The sequence below is a fragment of the Bufo bufo genome, chromosome 5, assembly GCF_905171765.1.
Source record: "Bufo bufo chromosome 5, aBufBuf1.1, whole genome shotgun sequence".
Lineage (NCBI taxonomy): Eukaryota > Metazoa > Chordata > Amphibia > Anura > Bufonidae > Bufo > Bufo bufo.
The window spans coordinates 224064922-224082396 of record NC_053393.1 but is presented as its reverse complement, the minus strand read 5'-3'; positions in this window follow the sequence as shown (position 1 = coordinate 224082396).

The window sequence follows — 17475 nt, the reverse complement described above, 5'->3', positions numbered from 1 at the left end:
ACTGAGTACTGTTAAGATTTAAAAAAAATATTAAAATTACTTTCAATTAAGATTAAGAGGCAATTAGTGCATTGTGTGGAGTATTTGTTAAAGCACTGACAAGTTACAGTACAATTCGTTATTGATATTTATGATGATTATATAGTTGGTTAGTTATTGATAGTTCAGTATAGTATAATGTTATTTAGTTTGTTAGTTAGTGCTAGTTCAGTAGAGTATAATTGTATTTAATTGGTTAGTTTTTGATAGTTATGTAGAGTATAATGTTATTTAGTTGGTTAGTTAATGGTTTTAATGTAGATTACAGAGTTATTGTCCAGTGTTGTTGTTTTCTATTAGTGTAGTGTGTCTTGTCCCCTCATTTTTGGCCCTTTGTTTCTGTACGTTATGGATACAGAATTATTTTGGTGTGTGCACATATTTACCCTCCTGTCGGGGGCTGATGACAACCTCCTCCTCTTCTTCCTCATCAGGAGCTGGGGGGGGGATGCGGCTGCTGAAAAGGACCAGCCTCTTCGGCCTCCACTATTTGGAGCATCTGCGTGCTGGGAGGGTCCAGCATTCTCTCCCTCCTCCTCCAATGCCGAGATCACAACCACCACCATATCCTCTGTAGAAGGCCTGTGCCAAACAGAGGGAACTGGAACCTCTGTAATAACACAATGTTCATAATTTAGACAAACAACTCAGAACTCAGAACAAATTAAAATTCACCCCTTAATGACCAGGCCACTTTTCAACTTTCTGCTCAGGCCATTTTGATCAAATCTGACATGTCACTTTATGTGGTAGTAATTTTAAAACCCTTTTACTTATCCTGGCCATTATGAGATTGTTTTCTCGTCACATATTGTATTTCATGAATAGTGGAAAAATTCTGTCACCAAATTTATTTTCTATTTAAAAAAAATAAAAATAAAATAAAAATTTGATCACTTGGTATTTTGTGATGTAAGGAGTAAAAAAAATTGCTTTTTTGACACAGTTTGTTTTTTCTTTTTTTTTACGGTGTTCATCTGAGGGGTTAGGGCATGTGATATTTTTATACTGCTGGTTATTACACACTTAGCAATACCTAATATGTATACTTTTTTTTTGTATTTTATTATTGCACAATAATAGCATTTTTGAACCAAAATAAATCATGTTTTAATGTCTCCATATTCTGAGAGCCATATTTGTTTTATTTTTTGGGCGATTGTCTTAGGTAGGGGCTTATTTTTTGCGGGATGAGGTAACGGTTACATTGGTACTATTTTGGGGGTCATACGCCGTTTTGATTGCTTCGTGTTGCACGTTTAGTGATGTAATGTGCAAAAAAATTGTTTATTTCTTTTTTTTTTTTTACGGTGTTCACCTGAGAGGTTAGGTCATCTGATATTTTTATAGAGCCAGTCGATTCGGATGCGGCGATACATAATATGTCTACTTTTCTTTTTTTCACTATTTTTTTCAATTTTTATTTAACTTTATTTTGGAAAAATGCCACTTTTTTTTCTTAATTTTTTTTTTTTCAACTTTTAAGGGTTTGATCCCCTTTAAAATGCATTACAATACTTCTGTATTGTAATGCATTGGCTATAAGTATATTACCAGTGTAATGCAGGGGGCTGGATGTCACAGGCCCTCCTGGAAGGCAGCCACGATGCCTAAGGAAGGCATAAGGCTACCTTCCTTGCCATCGAGTCCCCGTCACAGCAGCATGGGGACCCGGTGGACAGACCGCACATTTCTGAAGCTCGCACGTGCCGCGGTCAGCGCTGACCGGTGATTTCTCCGATGCCGGCGCATACAGCAGTGGTCTGGCTATCAGTGACTATTTAGTATGTACTAGTGATTTGCATTTAGAGAAGGCCTTGTGGTTTGCCTGGCGGTCGTTTTGCGGTGAGCTTTGCTTGCTCACGCTTCGCCAAACAGGCGATGTCCACCGGCGCCATATTCTTTTGCATTGTGCAGAACTTTGACACATGACACATCCATCAGGTGGGACCGGACAGCCAATTGAGACGTTTCAGCACATGAACACACCCCCTACCCTATAAATAAACCCTATCTGGCTGCCATTTTACATTCAGTCTTTTGCCAGTGTAGGGAGAGGTTGCTGTGTGGAGCAGGGACAGACTGTTAGGGACACCAAACGCTAGCTAATTTGTGCCACAAAAGTCCTTTTCAGGACTTGTACAGGTGTGCTATCAATAGGTGTGACATACTGGGGGGTGTGATATACTTATACTTTCTAACATAGAAAGTATATTTTAGTGCATTTGTATTGTGCAGAAGTTGTGTGCGGTTCTGCTGCGATACTGCAGCTATACAGAGGGACAAACGCTATTTGATTAACTAATTGCAACTTGTGTGATATACCAGTTGCCCCCCCAAAAAACTGATTGAGGCAGGGATGTGATATACTATAATATACTTTCTATGTAGTGCATTTGTATTGTGCAGCAGCTGTGTGTGGTTCTGCTGCGATACCGCAGCTATACAGAGAGACAAACGCTATTGCAACAACTAATTGCAACTGGTGTGATATATTAGTTGCCCCACAAAAAAACTGATTGAGGCAGGAGTGTGATATCAAATAAAGAAATGTATTCAAGCTCACCATAAAATTCCCTCTGCAAGGAACAGACCGGATAAGTCCTTGTCGTATACACAGAAGAAAAAGTTCCAAAATCCAGGATAAAATGTTCCCAACTGCTTTATTAAACTTCGGTTACAATCCAGTTAAACAGACATCATCTCCCTCCACCGCTCAGCTAACATGTTTTGAACCAGCCTGTTTCTTACTCATAACCAGGCTGGTTCGAAACATGTTAACTGAGCGGTGGAGGGAGATAATGTCTGTTTAACTGGATTGTAACCGAAGTTTAATAAAGAAGTTGGCAACATTTTATCCTGCATGCTGGAAATTTTTCTTCTGTGTAGGAGTCAGATATACCTATAATATAATTTCGATATAGTGCATTTGTATTGTGCAGCAGTTGTGTGCAATTCTGCTGCGATACCGCAGCTATACAGAGGGACAAATGTTTTTGGAACAACTAATTGCAACTGGTGTGATATACCTCTTGTCCCCCAAAAAACTGATTAAGGGGTTTGATATACCAACTTCCAGAAAATAATCATTAAGGGGTTCTATATACCTGCTTCCACAAATACTGCTCTTCTATAGGGACTTTGTCACAGGGTAATTTTGAAAATGACAGGCAGAGGAAGAGAGGGGCCATTCCGCAGGGGTGGTAGGGGTCGGGCAAGTGAACCAGGCCGGATCCTAAGTGGGAAGTTGGAGAAGGTGCGTGCGATTATGTCAAAGGACGCACCAGAGTTGGTTGAGTGGCTCACTCAGCCTTCCGCTTCTGCACTCTCCTCATCCTCTGCATCTGCACCCTCCTCACTCTCTGATGTGTACACCCCCAAAGACACCACCACCACCACCACCATAGCCCCTCCACTCGAGTCAGAGGAATTATTTTCCAATAAATTCCCAGACCTTACCGATGCGCAGCCATTCTTGGCATCGGATGAGGAAGAGGAGGTAGCATCGGTCGCCACCCAGTAGTCTGACAACAGTACCCAAATCAGCTCAAGGACGGAGGTCCCCGCTGTTACTGCTTACTACGAGATCTCTAATGTCAGTGGTGGTGAAGGTGACGATGATGACGTGTCGATGATTGTCACGTGGGTGCCCATAAGAGAGAAAGAGGAGGGGAGTTCAGTGAGAGAGACAGAGCAGCAGATAAGGAGGAGAAGGAGGCAGAACTCGCAGTGCATAAGAGGCAAAAAGCAGATTTCAAATGTATCTGGAGCTAGCCATCCACCATGCACGGTCACATCTGGCGCTCCCAGGATGCCGGCACATGGCTCCGCAGTGTGGGCTTTTTTTAACATGTCCGCTGATGACAATAGTGTTGCCATCTGCAGCCTGTGCTGTCAACGCATAAGTCGCGGTAAGCCAAACACTCACCTAGGGACCACCGCCTTAAGAAGGCACCTGGCCTCCCATCACCGAGCCCAATGTGAACAACACTGTCTGAAGAGGAGTCAGAGGAGGATGGTGCCTGGGGGGAGTAGTAGGAGGAGGACCATAGAAGAGCAGGTTTTAAACTTTTCTGGGATCCCTGGTGTTGTCAGTGGATGTTGGGAGGAGACCGAGGACGACATTCTCCTGGGCAATGAGCCGGAGCCAGGCCGCTCCACTGCTTCTGATTTAGTGCAAATGGGGGCCTTCATGCTCCAGTGTTTGAAGAAAGACCCCTGTATAAAAAGCCTAAACGGCAAGGACCAGTACTGGGTGGCAATGTACTTAAATCCCCGGTAAAAACACAAAATGGCAGACATGTTACCAGCATCACAGAGGGCTATCAGAATGCAGCATTTCCAGGCCTTGCTTCATTCTGTTGTGGGCTCTAGCAGAGGAATTTCCACCCACAGAGAAACAGTTGCGGGTACCAATCTTACCGCGCATGCAAGAAGAGGGCGGTTTGAAGATGTGTTGGTCACTTCAGATATGAGATCATTCTTGCAGCCAACCAATTGACAGCCGCCCTCCGGATCCAGCCTCGGGGAACGCCTAGACCTACAGGTGTCCATCTACATCAAATTAAAGGCCAATGTGGAAGCTCTGAGAAGTGAGGAACCCCTTGACTACTGGGTGTGCAGGCTTGACCTGTGACCAGAGCTGGCACAATTTGCCATGGAACTCTTGGCTTGCCCCTCGTCGAGTGTCCTGTCCGAAAGGAAGTTCAGCGCAGCAGGGGGGATAGTGACCGATAAGCGCACCCGCCTAGCTCACGACAGTGTGGACTATCTCACATTTCTAAAAATGAATGAGGCATGGATTTCGGAAGAAGTCAACACTTGTGATGACCACGTTTAATTGAATTTCACCTACTACCATTGTTTTTTTTTTTAAGAGGGGGGATTTCGTTAGCCATGTTTTTAATCCAATTTTATATTTGTAGTTCTTTTAAACATAATGACTTGATCTTTTCTGTATGGTGAATGTATAATTTTTGGGTCCTTTAATGTAACTGGTCAACAGTAAAGTTGTTATACGGTGACGATCTAATGTAGCTCCAGCCACATAATCACTTGATGTTTTCTGTCGGGTGAATGCCTAATGTTTGGGGCCTGTACTCCACTGGACTGCAGTAAAATTGATATCCAATGACCGTCTAATATACCTCTAGCCACATAATAACTTGATCTTTTCTGTATGGTGAATGCTTAAATTTTGGGGCCTGTAATCTAACTGGCCAACAGTAAAATTGGTATACAGTGACCGCCTAATGTACCTCCAGCCACATAATGACTTGATCTTTTCTGTACGTTGAATGCATAATTTTTGGGGCCTTTAATGTAACTGGCCAACAGTAAAATTGTTATACGTTGACCACCTAATGTACCTCCAGCCACATAATCACTTGATTTTTTTTGTCAGGTGAATGCCTAATGTTTGGGGCCTGTACTCCACTGATCTGCAGTAAAATTGATATCCAATTTGTGATGAGCGTCAGGGGCAATATTCGCGAAAAATTTTGTAGAATATTCGTCGAATATTCACCAATTAGAATATTCGTTATATTCTACATTCTTTTTTTTTTTGCTCGGAAATCGGCAAGGTAATGATCGTGTAATATGCGAATATTACGAGATCAATACAGGCGTGAGTCAAAAACAAATATATAGCACTATAGAATATAGTGCTATATATTCTTTTTTAGAATATTCGTCATTTTTTCCATCTGAACACTTGATTGGCCCATAAGCAATTTAAGCAGGGAGGAATCATGACTACAAATGGAAAAAAATGACGAATATTCTAAAAAACGAATATATATATAAATTTTTTAGAATATTCGTCTTTTGGTACCGTCTGAAATGAACAGTGTTCAGTGTTCAATTCAGATGGAAAAAAATTACGAATATTCTAAAAAAAACTAATATCAAGCACTATAAATTTTATATAGTGCTATATATTAGTTTTTTAGAATATTCGTAATTTTTTTCCATCTGAAGTCATGATTCTTCCCTGCTTAAGTTGCTTGTGGGCCAATGACTCATTGGCCCACAAAAAAAAAGCAGGGAGAAGTCATGACTTCAGATTGAAAAAAATTATGAATATTCGAAAAACAAATATATACCACTATATTTGAAATATTCATGAATTCTTGTAGTTGCGATATTCAAGATAAAAGTTAGCTTTTCGAATATTCGCGCTCAATACTATATCCAATGACCGTCTAATATACCTCCAGCCACATAATCTCTTGATCTTTTCTGTACGGTGAATGTCTAATTGTTGGGGCCTCGGAGTAATTCAACAGCTGTGACGACCACGTGTTATCAAATTTTACCTATTATCATTTGAGGTTTATTCAAGAGGGGGGATTTCGTTAGCCATGTTTTTAATACTATTTATATTTTTAGTTCTTTTAACCCCTTAAGGAGCCCTATTTCACCTTAAGGACTTGGCCATTTTTTGAATATCTGACCAGTGTCACTTTATGTGTGAATAACTTTAAAACGCCTTTACTTACCCAGGCCGTTCTGAATTTTTTTTTCCATCACATATTGTATTTCGTGACACTGCTAAAATTGGGTCAAAAAAGTAAAATTTTTTGCATAAAAAAATACCAAATTTACCCAAAATTTGGAAAAATTAGCAAATTTCAAAGTTTCAGTTGATCTACTTCTGTAATACATAGTAATAACCCCAAAAATTTTTTGATTACTTTACATTCCCCATATTTCTACTTCATGTTTGTATAATTTTGGGAATGCCATTTTTTTTTGGGGGGGATGTTACATAGCTTAGAAGTTTATAAGCAAATTAAGAAATTTTTCAGAAATTTTCCAAATCCCACTTTTTATGGACCAGTCCAGGTCTGAAGTCACTTTTTGAGGCTTACGTAATAGAAACCACCCAAAAATTACCCCATTTTAGAAAGTACACCCCTTAAGGTATTCAAAGCAGATTTTACAAACTTTGTTAACCCTTTAGGTCTTCCACAAGAGTTCATGGCAAATGGACATACTATTTAAGAATTCCGATTTTTTTGGGACAATTTTCCAATATAATCCATTTTTTCCAGGAACAAAGCAAGGGTTAACTGCCAAACAAAACTCAATATGGGTTGCCCTGATTCTGTAGTTTGCAGAAACACCCCATATGTGGTCCTAAACTACTGTTTGGCAAAACGGGAGGACATAGACGGAGGGGAACGCCATATGGTTTTAGCAAGGCAGATTTTGCAGGACTGGTTTTGTTTATACCATGTCCCATTTCAAGCCCTCTGTTGCACCCCTAGAATAGAAATTCCAAAAAAGTGACTCCATCTAAGAAAGTACACCAATCAAGGTATTCAAAACTGGGTTTACAAACTTTATTAACCCTTTAGGTGTTCCACAAGAGTTAATGGCAGATGGAGAAACAATTTTAGAATTTTGATTTTTTGGAACATTTTCTATTTTAATCCATTTTTTCCAGTAATGAAGTAAGGGTTAACAGCCAAACAAAACTCAATATGGGTTGCCCTGATTCTGTAGTTTGCAGAAACACCCCAGATGTGGTCCTAAACTACTGTTTGGCCAAACAGGAGGACATAGATGGAGGGGAACGCCATATGGGTTTTCAAAGGCAGATTTTGCAGGACTGGTTTTGTTTATACCATGTCCCATTTCAAGCCCCCCGTTGCACCCCTAGAATAGAAATTCCAAAAAAGTGACGCCATCTAAGAAAGTACACCCCTCAAGGTATTCAAAACTGGGTTTACAAACTTTGTTATCCCTTTATGTGCTCCACAAGAGTTAATGGCAGATGGAGAAACAATTTAGGAATTTCTATTTTTTGGAAAATTTTCTATTTTAACCCTTACTTTATTACTGGAAAAAATGGGTTAACAGCCAAACAAAACTCAATATGGGTTGCCCTGATTCTGTAGTTTGCAGAAACACCCCAGATGTGGTCCTAAACTACTGTTTGGCCAAACGGGAGGACATAGATGGAGGGGAACGCCATATGGGTTTTCAATGGCAGATTTTGCAGGACTGGTTTTGTTTATACCATGTCCCATTTCAAGCCCCCCGTTGCACCCCTAGAATAGAAATTCCAAAAAAGTGAATACCATTTAGGAAAGTACACCCCTCAAGGTATTCAAAACTGGGTTTAAAAACTTTGTTATCCCTTTAGGTGTTCCACAAGAGTTACTGGCAGATGGATAAACAATTTTGGAATTTCTATTTTTTGGAAAATTTTCTATTTTAACCCTTACTTTATTACTGGAAAAAATGAGTTAACAGCCAAACAAAACTCAATATTGGTTGCCCTGATTCTGTAGTTTGCAGAAACACCCCATATGTGGTCGTAAACTACTATTTGGCTAAACGGCAGGACATAGAAGAAGGGGAACGCCATATGGTTTTTGGAAGGCAGATTTTGCTGTACTGGTTTATTTACACCATGTACCCTTTCAAGCCCCCTGCTGCACCTCTAGAGTTAAAACTCCATAAAAGTGACCCCATCTAGGAAACTATGGGATAAGGCAACCTGTACCAAGTAGACCACAACTTTTTTGTACCATGCCCGGGTTTTGCGCATGGCATTATATGGCTTGAGGACTTGATCAGAGAGATCAACTCCTCCCATATACCGATTGTAGTCGACGATACAATCGGGCTTGAGGACCGTTGCCGCGGTACCTCGCACAGAGACGGGGGTGGTGCTGTTACCGTGGATTGTGGATAGTATAAGGACATCCCTTTTGTCCTTATACCTGACCAGCAACAGGTTTCCACTGGTAAGGGCACGGGTCTTACCCCTGGGGATAGGTACCTGGAGGGGGTGGGCAGGGAGGCTGCGCTGATTTTTCCGCACGGTCCCACAAGCGGATGTGGATCTGGCAGCAAGGGACCTGAACAAGGGAATGCTAGCATAAAAGTTATCCACGTACAAGTGGTAACCCTTATCTAGCAGTGGGTGCATAACGTCCCACACGAGTTTCCCGCTAACACCCAGAGTAGAGGGACATTCTGGGGGTTCAATACAGGAATCTCGCCCCTCGTACACACGAAATTTGTAAGTGTACCCTCAGGTACTCTCACAAATTTTGTACATTTTCACGCCATACCTCGCCCGCTTAGTGGGAATGTATTGGCGGAAACTGAGTCTCCCCTCAGAGACTCATCAACGAGAGACTCATCAACCGCGACCTCCCTTCCAGGTACGTAGGCCTGCGCAAATTTGGCCCCGAAGTGATCGATGACCGGCCGTATCTTATACAGATGGTCATAGGCAGGATCACCTTGGGGGGGACATGCTGCATTATTTGCATAATGCAGGCATTCCCGGATGGCCTCACACCGGGGGCGTGTCATGTCCATACTGTAGAGTGTGGTCTGGTAGAGGACGTCCCCACTCCAGTATTGCCTGACACTCGTTTTTTGCACTAGACCCATGTGCAGCACGAGGCCCCAAAACGTCCTCATCTCGGCTGCACTGACCGGCGTCCAGCCACCGGGTCTAGCCAAAAAGGAGCCCGGGTGCTGAGCAACGAACTGTTGGGCGTACAGGTTCGTCTGCTCCACCATCATATTCACAAATGGGTCACTGAAAATAAAAAATAAAAAGTCCATTTCAGTGAAGCCCATTGTGGGAATCTGGATTCCTGGATTGCCAACAAAATCCTGAATCTCGGGCTCAAAATCCACTGGGGGACACCAGCTAAGTTCACCGGTAGGGGGCTCCGGTGGGCTTATTTGGTGGGCCGGAAAACCAGTACGAGCCCCAGTGCTGCTCGTACTGGTGTGGGCCACAGGGTCCCTAGCATGTGGGGCTCCTGGCTCTGCCTGGAGGCGTCTCCGCCGCCTTGGGGGCTCATCGTCATCAGATGATGATGAATAGGATCCGGATGACAAGAGGAAAGTGGGGTCATCTTCCTCATCACTGGGGCTCTCGGAGTCGGAGAGCATATGGGCATATGCTTCCTCCACCGAGAACATCCGGCGGGCCATGGGTATGTGTGTGTATGTGAGTGCGTGTAAAACTTTATTGTATGTGCATGTGTGTGGGGGCACGGGTGTTCACGGACGAACTAAAAAGCTAAAGTAAAAAAAATAAAAATGGACAAGTGTTAGAAAAAAAAAAAAGTTCAAACTTGCTGATCAGCGGTACAACACTGATCAGCGGTGGGGCGGGCGATGCGCTAACAGTGGCCGGACGCTAAGAGTGCTGGCCACAGTCAGCGCACGCAAAAAAAATAAAAAATAAGTGATGGTGTGACAGGATGCCCGCTGAATGATTTCAGCGGACATCTTATTCCTATTAACCCCTGCCGCGCCGCAATCTAGTTTTAAAGTTATGACAGGATGCCCGCTGAATGATTTCAGCGGACATCCTATTCCTATTAACCCCCGCCGCGCCGCAATATAGTTTTAAAGTTATGACGTACAGGTACGTCATGGGTCCTTAAGAACTCGGTAAACATGCCGTACCGGTACGTCATAAGTCCTTAAGGGGTTAAACATATGTATTTGACATGTATTTGTACTGGCCTGCAGTAAAATCGATATCCATAGACTGTCTAATATACCTCCAGCCACATAATCACCTGATGTTTTCTGTCTGGTGAATGAATAATTTTTGGGGCCTGTAGTCCACTGGCCTGCAGTAAAATTGAAATCCATTGACCGTCTAATATACCTCCAGCCACATAATCACTTGATCTTTTATGTACGGTGAATGCCTAATTTTTGGGGCCTGTAATCTAACTGGCCAACAGTAAAATTGTTATACGGTGACCACCTAATGTACCTCCAGCCTCATTTTCAATTGTTCTTTTCTGTACGGTGAATGCCTTATGTTTGGGGACTGTACTTCACTGGCCTGCAGTAAAATTGATATCCAATGACCGTCTAATATACCTCCAGCCACATAATCACTTGCTCTTTTCTATCAGGTGAATGCCTAATGTTTGTGGCCTGTAGTCCCATGGCCTAAAATAAAAAATTTCTAGGCTCCAGCAGGGCACATTTTTGAGAGTTTCCCTTTAAGATGCGTAAAAATGGCCACTGATTAAAATACATATTTTTTGTGGGAATTTTTGCCATTGATTTCCCTCTGGTATGTCACTGTCCATGTTGTGTAACGATTTGTGCACTTCTAGTAAGTATCTGGTGGCTGCAAATATGACCTGAAGGTTTTTCAGGTTCGCCTGCCATTAAAGTGAATGGGGCCCGCCGCGAATTTGCGTTTTGCGAACATTTGATCGTGTTCGCGCGATCGCATTTGCGAATCTTTCTGGCCGATGTTCGTCCATCACTACTTGCATTATCTCTTCCCATGTGCATAACCTTATATTTGTCAGTGTTAAACCTCATCTGCCACTTCTCTGCCCAAGCCTCCAATCTATCCAGATCCCTCTGTAGCAGGATACTGTCCTCTTCCGTGTTAATTACTTTACACAGTTTAGTGTCATCTGCAAAAATGATATTTTACTGTGCAAGCCTTCTACAAGATCATTAATAAATATATTGAAGATTATAGGGCCCAATACTGACCCCCTATGGTACCCCACTAGTGACGGTGACCAAATCTGAGTGTGTACCATTAATAACCACCCTCTGTTTTCTATGACTGAGCCAGTTACTTACCCACATACAGACATTTTCTCCCAGTCCAAGCATTCTCATTTTATATACTAACCTTTTATGTGGTACAGTGTCAAATGCTTTGGAGAAGTCTAGATATAATACATCCATTGATTCGCCGTGGTTAGTTTGACATGACCGATCCCTCGCGAATAGTGTTGAGCGAACCCGAACTGTAAAGTTTGGGTCCGTACCGAACTTTGCGAGTTCGGGTACCCGGACCCCAACCCGAACTTTGCTGGAAAAGTTTTGGTTCGAGTTCGGTGTTCAGCCATTTAATAAAGCTTGCTGAAAGGCTGCTGGGCAGCCAATCAACAAACTTTTAAGCTGTAGGCATGGCTGTGATTGGCTGGTGCACAATGTGACCCACATTCTATAAAAGCTGGAACAAATGTAGCACCGCCCATCAGCTCTGAGTAGGAAGCAGGCAGCTGAACTGAGGGAGAGAGTTAGAAATCTGGCTATTTGTTTTGTGGGTGACCTACAGTATAAAGATTTTTTGTGGCTGCAATACACCAGCTTTGCACCCCTGACACAGAAATATAATACTAAATCTGGCTGTTAATTCTGTGGGTGACCTATAGCGATCTTTTGTGGGTGCAATACACCAGCTTTGCACCCCTGACACAGAAATATAATTAATCTGGCTGTTAATTCGGTGGGTGACATATTCCCATTTTTTGTGTGAAGTACACCTGCATTGCATACGTGACAGTGAAATTGATATAGTTAATTTGTCTGTTAGTTTTCTGGTTAAAATAAACCCAATTTTTGTGTGAGGTACACCTGCATTGCATACCTGACAGGGAAATAAATGCAGTTAATCCGTCTGTTAGTTCGGTGGGTGACATATACCCATTTTTTGTTTGAGGTACACCTGCATTGCATACGTGACAGGGAAATTTTGATATAGTTAATTCGTCTGTTAGTTCGGTGGGTGAAATATACCCAATTTTTCTGTGAGGCACACCTGCATTGCATACGTGACAGGGAACTAAATTCAGTTAATCCGTCTGTTAGTTCAGTGGGTGACATACCCATTTTTTGTCTGAGGTGCACCTGCATTGCATACGTGACAGTGAAATTGATATACACTGCGTGCAGAATTATTAGGCAAATGAGTATTTTGACCACATCATCCTCTTTATGCATGTTGTCTTACTTCAAGCTGTATAGGCTCGAAAGCCTACTACCAATTAAGCATATTAGGTGATGTGCATCTCTGTAATGAGAAGGGGTGTGGTCTAATGACATCAACACCCTATATCAGGTGTGCATAATTATTAGGCAACTTCCTTTCCTTTGGCAAAATGGGTCAAAAGAAGGACTTGACAGGCTCAGAAAAGTCAAAAATAGTGAGATATCTTGCAGAGGGATGCAGCACTCTTAAAATTGCAAAGCTTCTGAATCGTGATCATCGAACAATCAAGCGTTTCATTCAAAATAGTCAACAGGGTCGCAAGAAGCGTGTGGAAAAACCAAGGCGCAAAATAACTGCCCATGAACTGAGAAAAGTCAAGCGTGCAGATGCCAAGATGCCACTTGCCACCAGTTTGGCCATATTTCAGAGCTGCAACATCACTGGAGTGCCCAAAAGCACAAGGTGTGCAATACTCAGAGACATGGCCAAGGTAAGAAAGGCTGAAAGACGACCACCACTGAACAAGACACACAAGCTGAAACGTCAAGACTGGGCCAAGAAATATCTCAAGACTGATTTTTCTAAGGTTTTATGGACTGATGAAATGAGAGTGAGTCTTGATGGGCCAGATGGATGGGCCCGTGGCTGGATTGGTAAAGGGCAGAGAGCTCCAGTCCGACTCAGACGCCAGCAAGGTGGAGGTGGAGTACTGGTTTGGGCTGGTATCATCAAAGATAAGCTTGTGGGGCCTTTTCGGGTTGAGGATGGAGTCAAGCTCAACTCCCAGTCCTACTGCCAGTTTCTGGAAGACACCTTCTTCAAGCAGTGGTACAGGAAGAAGTCTGCATCCTTCAAGAAAAACATGATTTTCATGCAGGACAATGCTCCATCACACGCGTCCAAGTACTCCACAGCGTGGCTGGCAAGAAAGGGTATAAAAGAAGAAAATCTAATGACATGGCCTCCTTGTTCACCTGATCTGAACCCCATTGAGAACCTGTGGTCCATCATCAAATGTGAGATTTACAAGGAGGGAAAACAGTACACCTCTCTGAACAGTGTCTGGGAGGCTGTGGTTGCTGCTGCACGCAATGTTGATGGTGAACAGATCAAAACACTGACAGAATCCATGGATGGCAGGCTTTTGAGTGTCCTTGCAAAGAAAGGTGGCTATATTGGTCACTGATTTGTTTTTGTTTTGTTTTTGAATGTCAGAAATGTATATTTGTGAATGTTGAGATGTTATATTGGTTTTACTGGTAAAAATAAATAATTGAAATGGGTATATATTTGTTTTTTGTTAAGTTGCCTAATAATTATGCACAGTAATAGTCACCTGCACACACAGATATCCCCCTAAAATAGCTAAAACTAAAAACAAACTAAAAACTACTTCCAAAAATATTCAGCTTTGATATTAATGAGTTTTTTGGGTTCATTGAGAACATGGTTGTTGTTCAATAATAAAATTAATCCTCAAAAATACAACTTGCCTAATAATTCTGCACTCCCTGTAGTTAATTCGTCTGTTAGTTTGGTGGGTGAAATAAACCCAATTTTTGTGTGGGGTACACCTTCATTGCATATGTGACAGGGAAATTAATATAGTTAATCCGTCTGTTAGTTTGGTGGGTGACCTCAAAGAATGAGGAGAGCATCAAATAAGGACGCGGCCCTGGTCATGGTGCTGCTGGTGTTCGTGGAGCTCCTGTGGCAGGGAGAGGATGTGGTCGATCTGTGCCAGCTACAAGCCTAAATGATACACCTTCCTCAGGTGCACATAGACGACAAAAACTTCTGCGTTATTTTGTAGACCCGAATACCGGTGTACGAATGGTGAGGCCAGAACAAGTAGAGGCGGTAGTAGATTGGGTGGCTGACAGTGCCTCCGATTCCTTAACATTGTCTCCCACCCGGTCCCCTGCTGAAAATGCAGAGTTGGCACCTGCAGCCCATGGGTATCTGTCTTTCACCTCACACTTTTGCAAATCAGCCAAGGAGTCTGAGCCCCAAGTCATGCAGCAGTCTCTTATGCTTTTTGATGACACTGCTGGTGGTATTTCCATGGGCCATCTACCTAGCCCTGCCACAGAAGTGGAAGAGATTGAGTGCACTGATTCCCAACCACTTATGTTTCAGGATGTGGACATGGGAGGACCACCGCAGCACGTCTCAGATGATGACGAAACACAGGTGCCAACTGCTGCGGCGTTCTGCAGTGTGCAGACTAGAAAGGAGGGCAGGGGTGAAGAGTGGGTGGAAAATGATGTGGAGGATGATGAGGTCCTAGACCCCACATGTAATCAAGATCATACGAGTAATGTGTGCAGTTCGGAGGAAGAGGTGGTAGTCACACAGTGCCAGCCGCACAGCAAAAGAGGGAGCAGGGTGCAAAAGAGGGATCATTTCCACGGCTATCAGGCCAGTCATTCACAAGTGGCTCGGAGGGTGGGTTCCTGCACCAACAGAGGCCAGGTACACAACTGTCCAGTCAGGGGACAGTTCTGGAGGATGTGGAGGAGGAAGATGAGGAGGAGGAACCATGTTCACAGCAGGATGGCACCAAAAGCAGCTCATGGGCATCACTGGAGCGTGGCTGGGGCGATACAGAGGACACAGACAATACACCTCCCACAGCTTGTCGTGGCCTTTGGGCAGCCTGGCACACACGAGCGACTACATGCTGCAGTGCCTGCGCAATAATCACCTAGTCGCTCACATTCTTACCAGTGCTGATTACTGGGTGGCCACCCTGCTGGATCCCAGTTATAAGGACAACAAGCTGTCCTTAATTCCGTCACTGGAGCGTGATCGGAAGATGCGCGAGTACAAGCGCATGCTGGTAGACGCGCTGCTGATGGCATTCCCACCTGACAGTGGGGGCTCAGTGGAAGCACAAGGTGAAGGCAGAGGAGGAGGAAGAAGTCGCTAACGCAGCTGGGGCACCGCCAGCACCTTAGAAAGGAGGGTTAGCATGGCCAAAATTTGGAAAGCTTTGTCAGCACGCCACAACAACCAGCACCACCAGCTGATATGGAACGTCTTAGCAGGGAAGCAGCATTTCGGCAACATGGTGGAACAGTACATGTGCACACGCCTACACGTACTGACTGATGGGTCTGCCCCATTCAACTTCTGGGTCTCCAAATTGGGCACATGGCCTGAGCTTGCCCTTTATGCCTTGGAGATATTGGGCTGCCCTGCGGCCAGTGTATTGTCCGAACGTGTTTTTAGCACGGCGGGGGGGGGGGGGGTGATCAAGCGCAGCCGCCTGTCCACAGCCAATGTGGAGAAGCTCACGTACATCAAAATGAACCAGGCAGGGATCCCACAGGACTTGTCCGTACCTTGCATACCGTGCGCACCCAGCCATTGATATACTCCAGCGCACTTTCTCTTTGCATTCTCTTTTCTATTTCCCTTTTGGGGTCTTCCCAAATTTATAAAAAAAATAAAAAATAAAATAAAGAAGAATAACAAGAAACAACAAAAACAGTGTTGGCTAACTCCTCCTCCTCCGCTTTCACCTACAACGCCACGTCCACTGCCATCTCAACCTCCTACTCTACTTTGACAACTTGACCTCTACTTTGAATCCTAGTATAAGATTATTATTTATAATTTTTTTCTATTCTGTTATTTTAAGTAATTTCCCTATCCACATTTGTTTGCAGGGCAATTGTCCTGCTCTTACCCCCATTTTGCTTCCTTTTGGAGCCCTCTAGCCCTTACTATGTCTATTTTACAGGCATTTTAGTGCCCCAAAGTTCGGGTCCCCATTGACTTTAATGGGTTTCGGGGTCAAGATCGGGTCAAGTTCGGGTCCCGAACCCGAACTTTGAGCCAAAGTTTGTCCGAACCCGGTAAACCCAAACTTCCAGGTGTTCGCTCACCCCTACTCACAAAGTCATGCTGATATGGCGTTATTTGCTTATTTTCATTGAGGTACTCCAAGAGAGCATCTCTTAGAAAACCTTCGACAGATGTTAAACTTACCAACCTATAGTTTCCAGTCTCTGTTTTTGGACCCTTTTTAAATATTAGTACAACATTTGCTATGCGCCAATCCTATGAAATATTCCCTGTCATTTTAGAATCCTTAAATATCAGAAATAAGGGTCTGGCTATGACATTACATAATTCTCTTAGGATACGGAGGTCTGGTGATTTGGCTATTTTAATCTTTTTAAGACACCGCTGTCCTTCTTCCTGGGTCAGACAGGGCACTTTTAATGGCAAATTTAATTTTACATTCTGCATTTCATCTGTCAGTTTATTTTCTTAAGTGAATACAGTGGAGAAGAAAAATATTGAATAGCATATCTTTCTCGTTATTGCTGTCTGCAACTCCCCTCTCATTACTCTGAAAAGGGCCAACACCTTCAGATTTATACTTTTTACCATTTATAAAATTGAAGAACATTTTAGGGTTAATTTTGCTCTCGTTGGCAATTAATCTCTCGGTCTCTAGTTTGGCTGCTTTTATTTGTCTTTTACATATTCAATTTTTTTCCTTATAGTTTTTCAATGCTTCTTCGCTCCCCTCCTTTTTTGGCGTTTTAAATGCTTTCTTTTTGTCATTCATTGCTTTCTTTACAATTCTATTTATCCATATTGGTTTTTTCTTGTTCCTTAAACGGGTTGTTCGGAATCAGAGCTGAACCCGGACATATCCCCATTTTCAC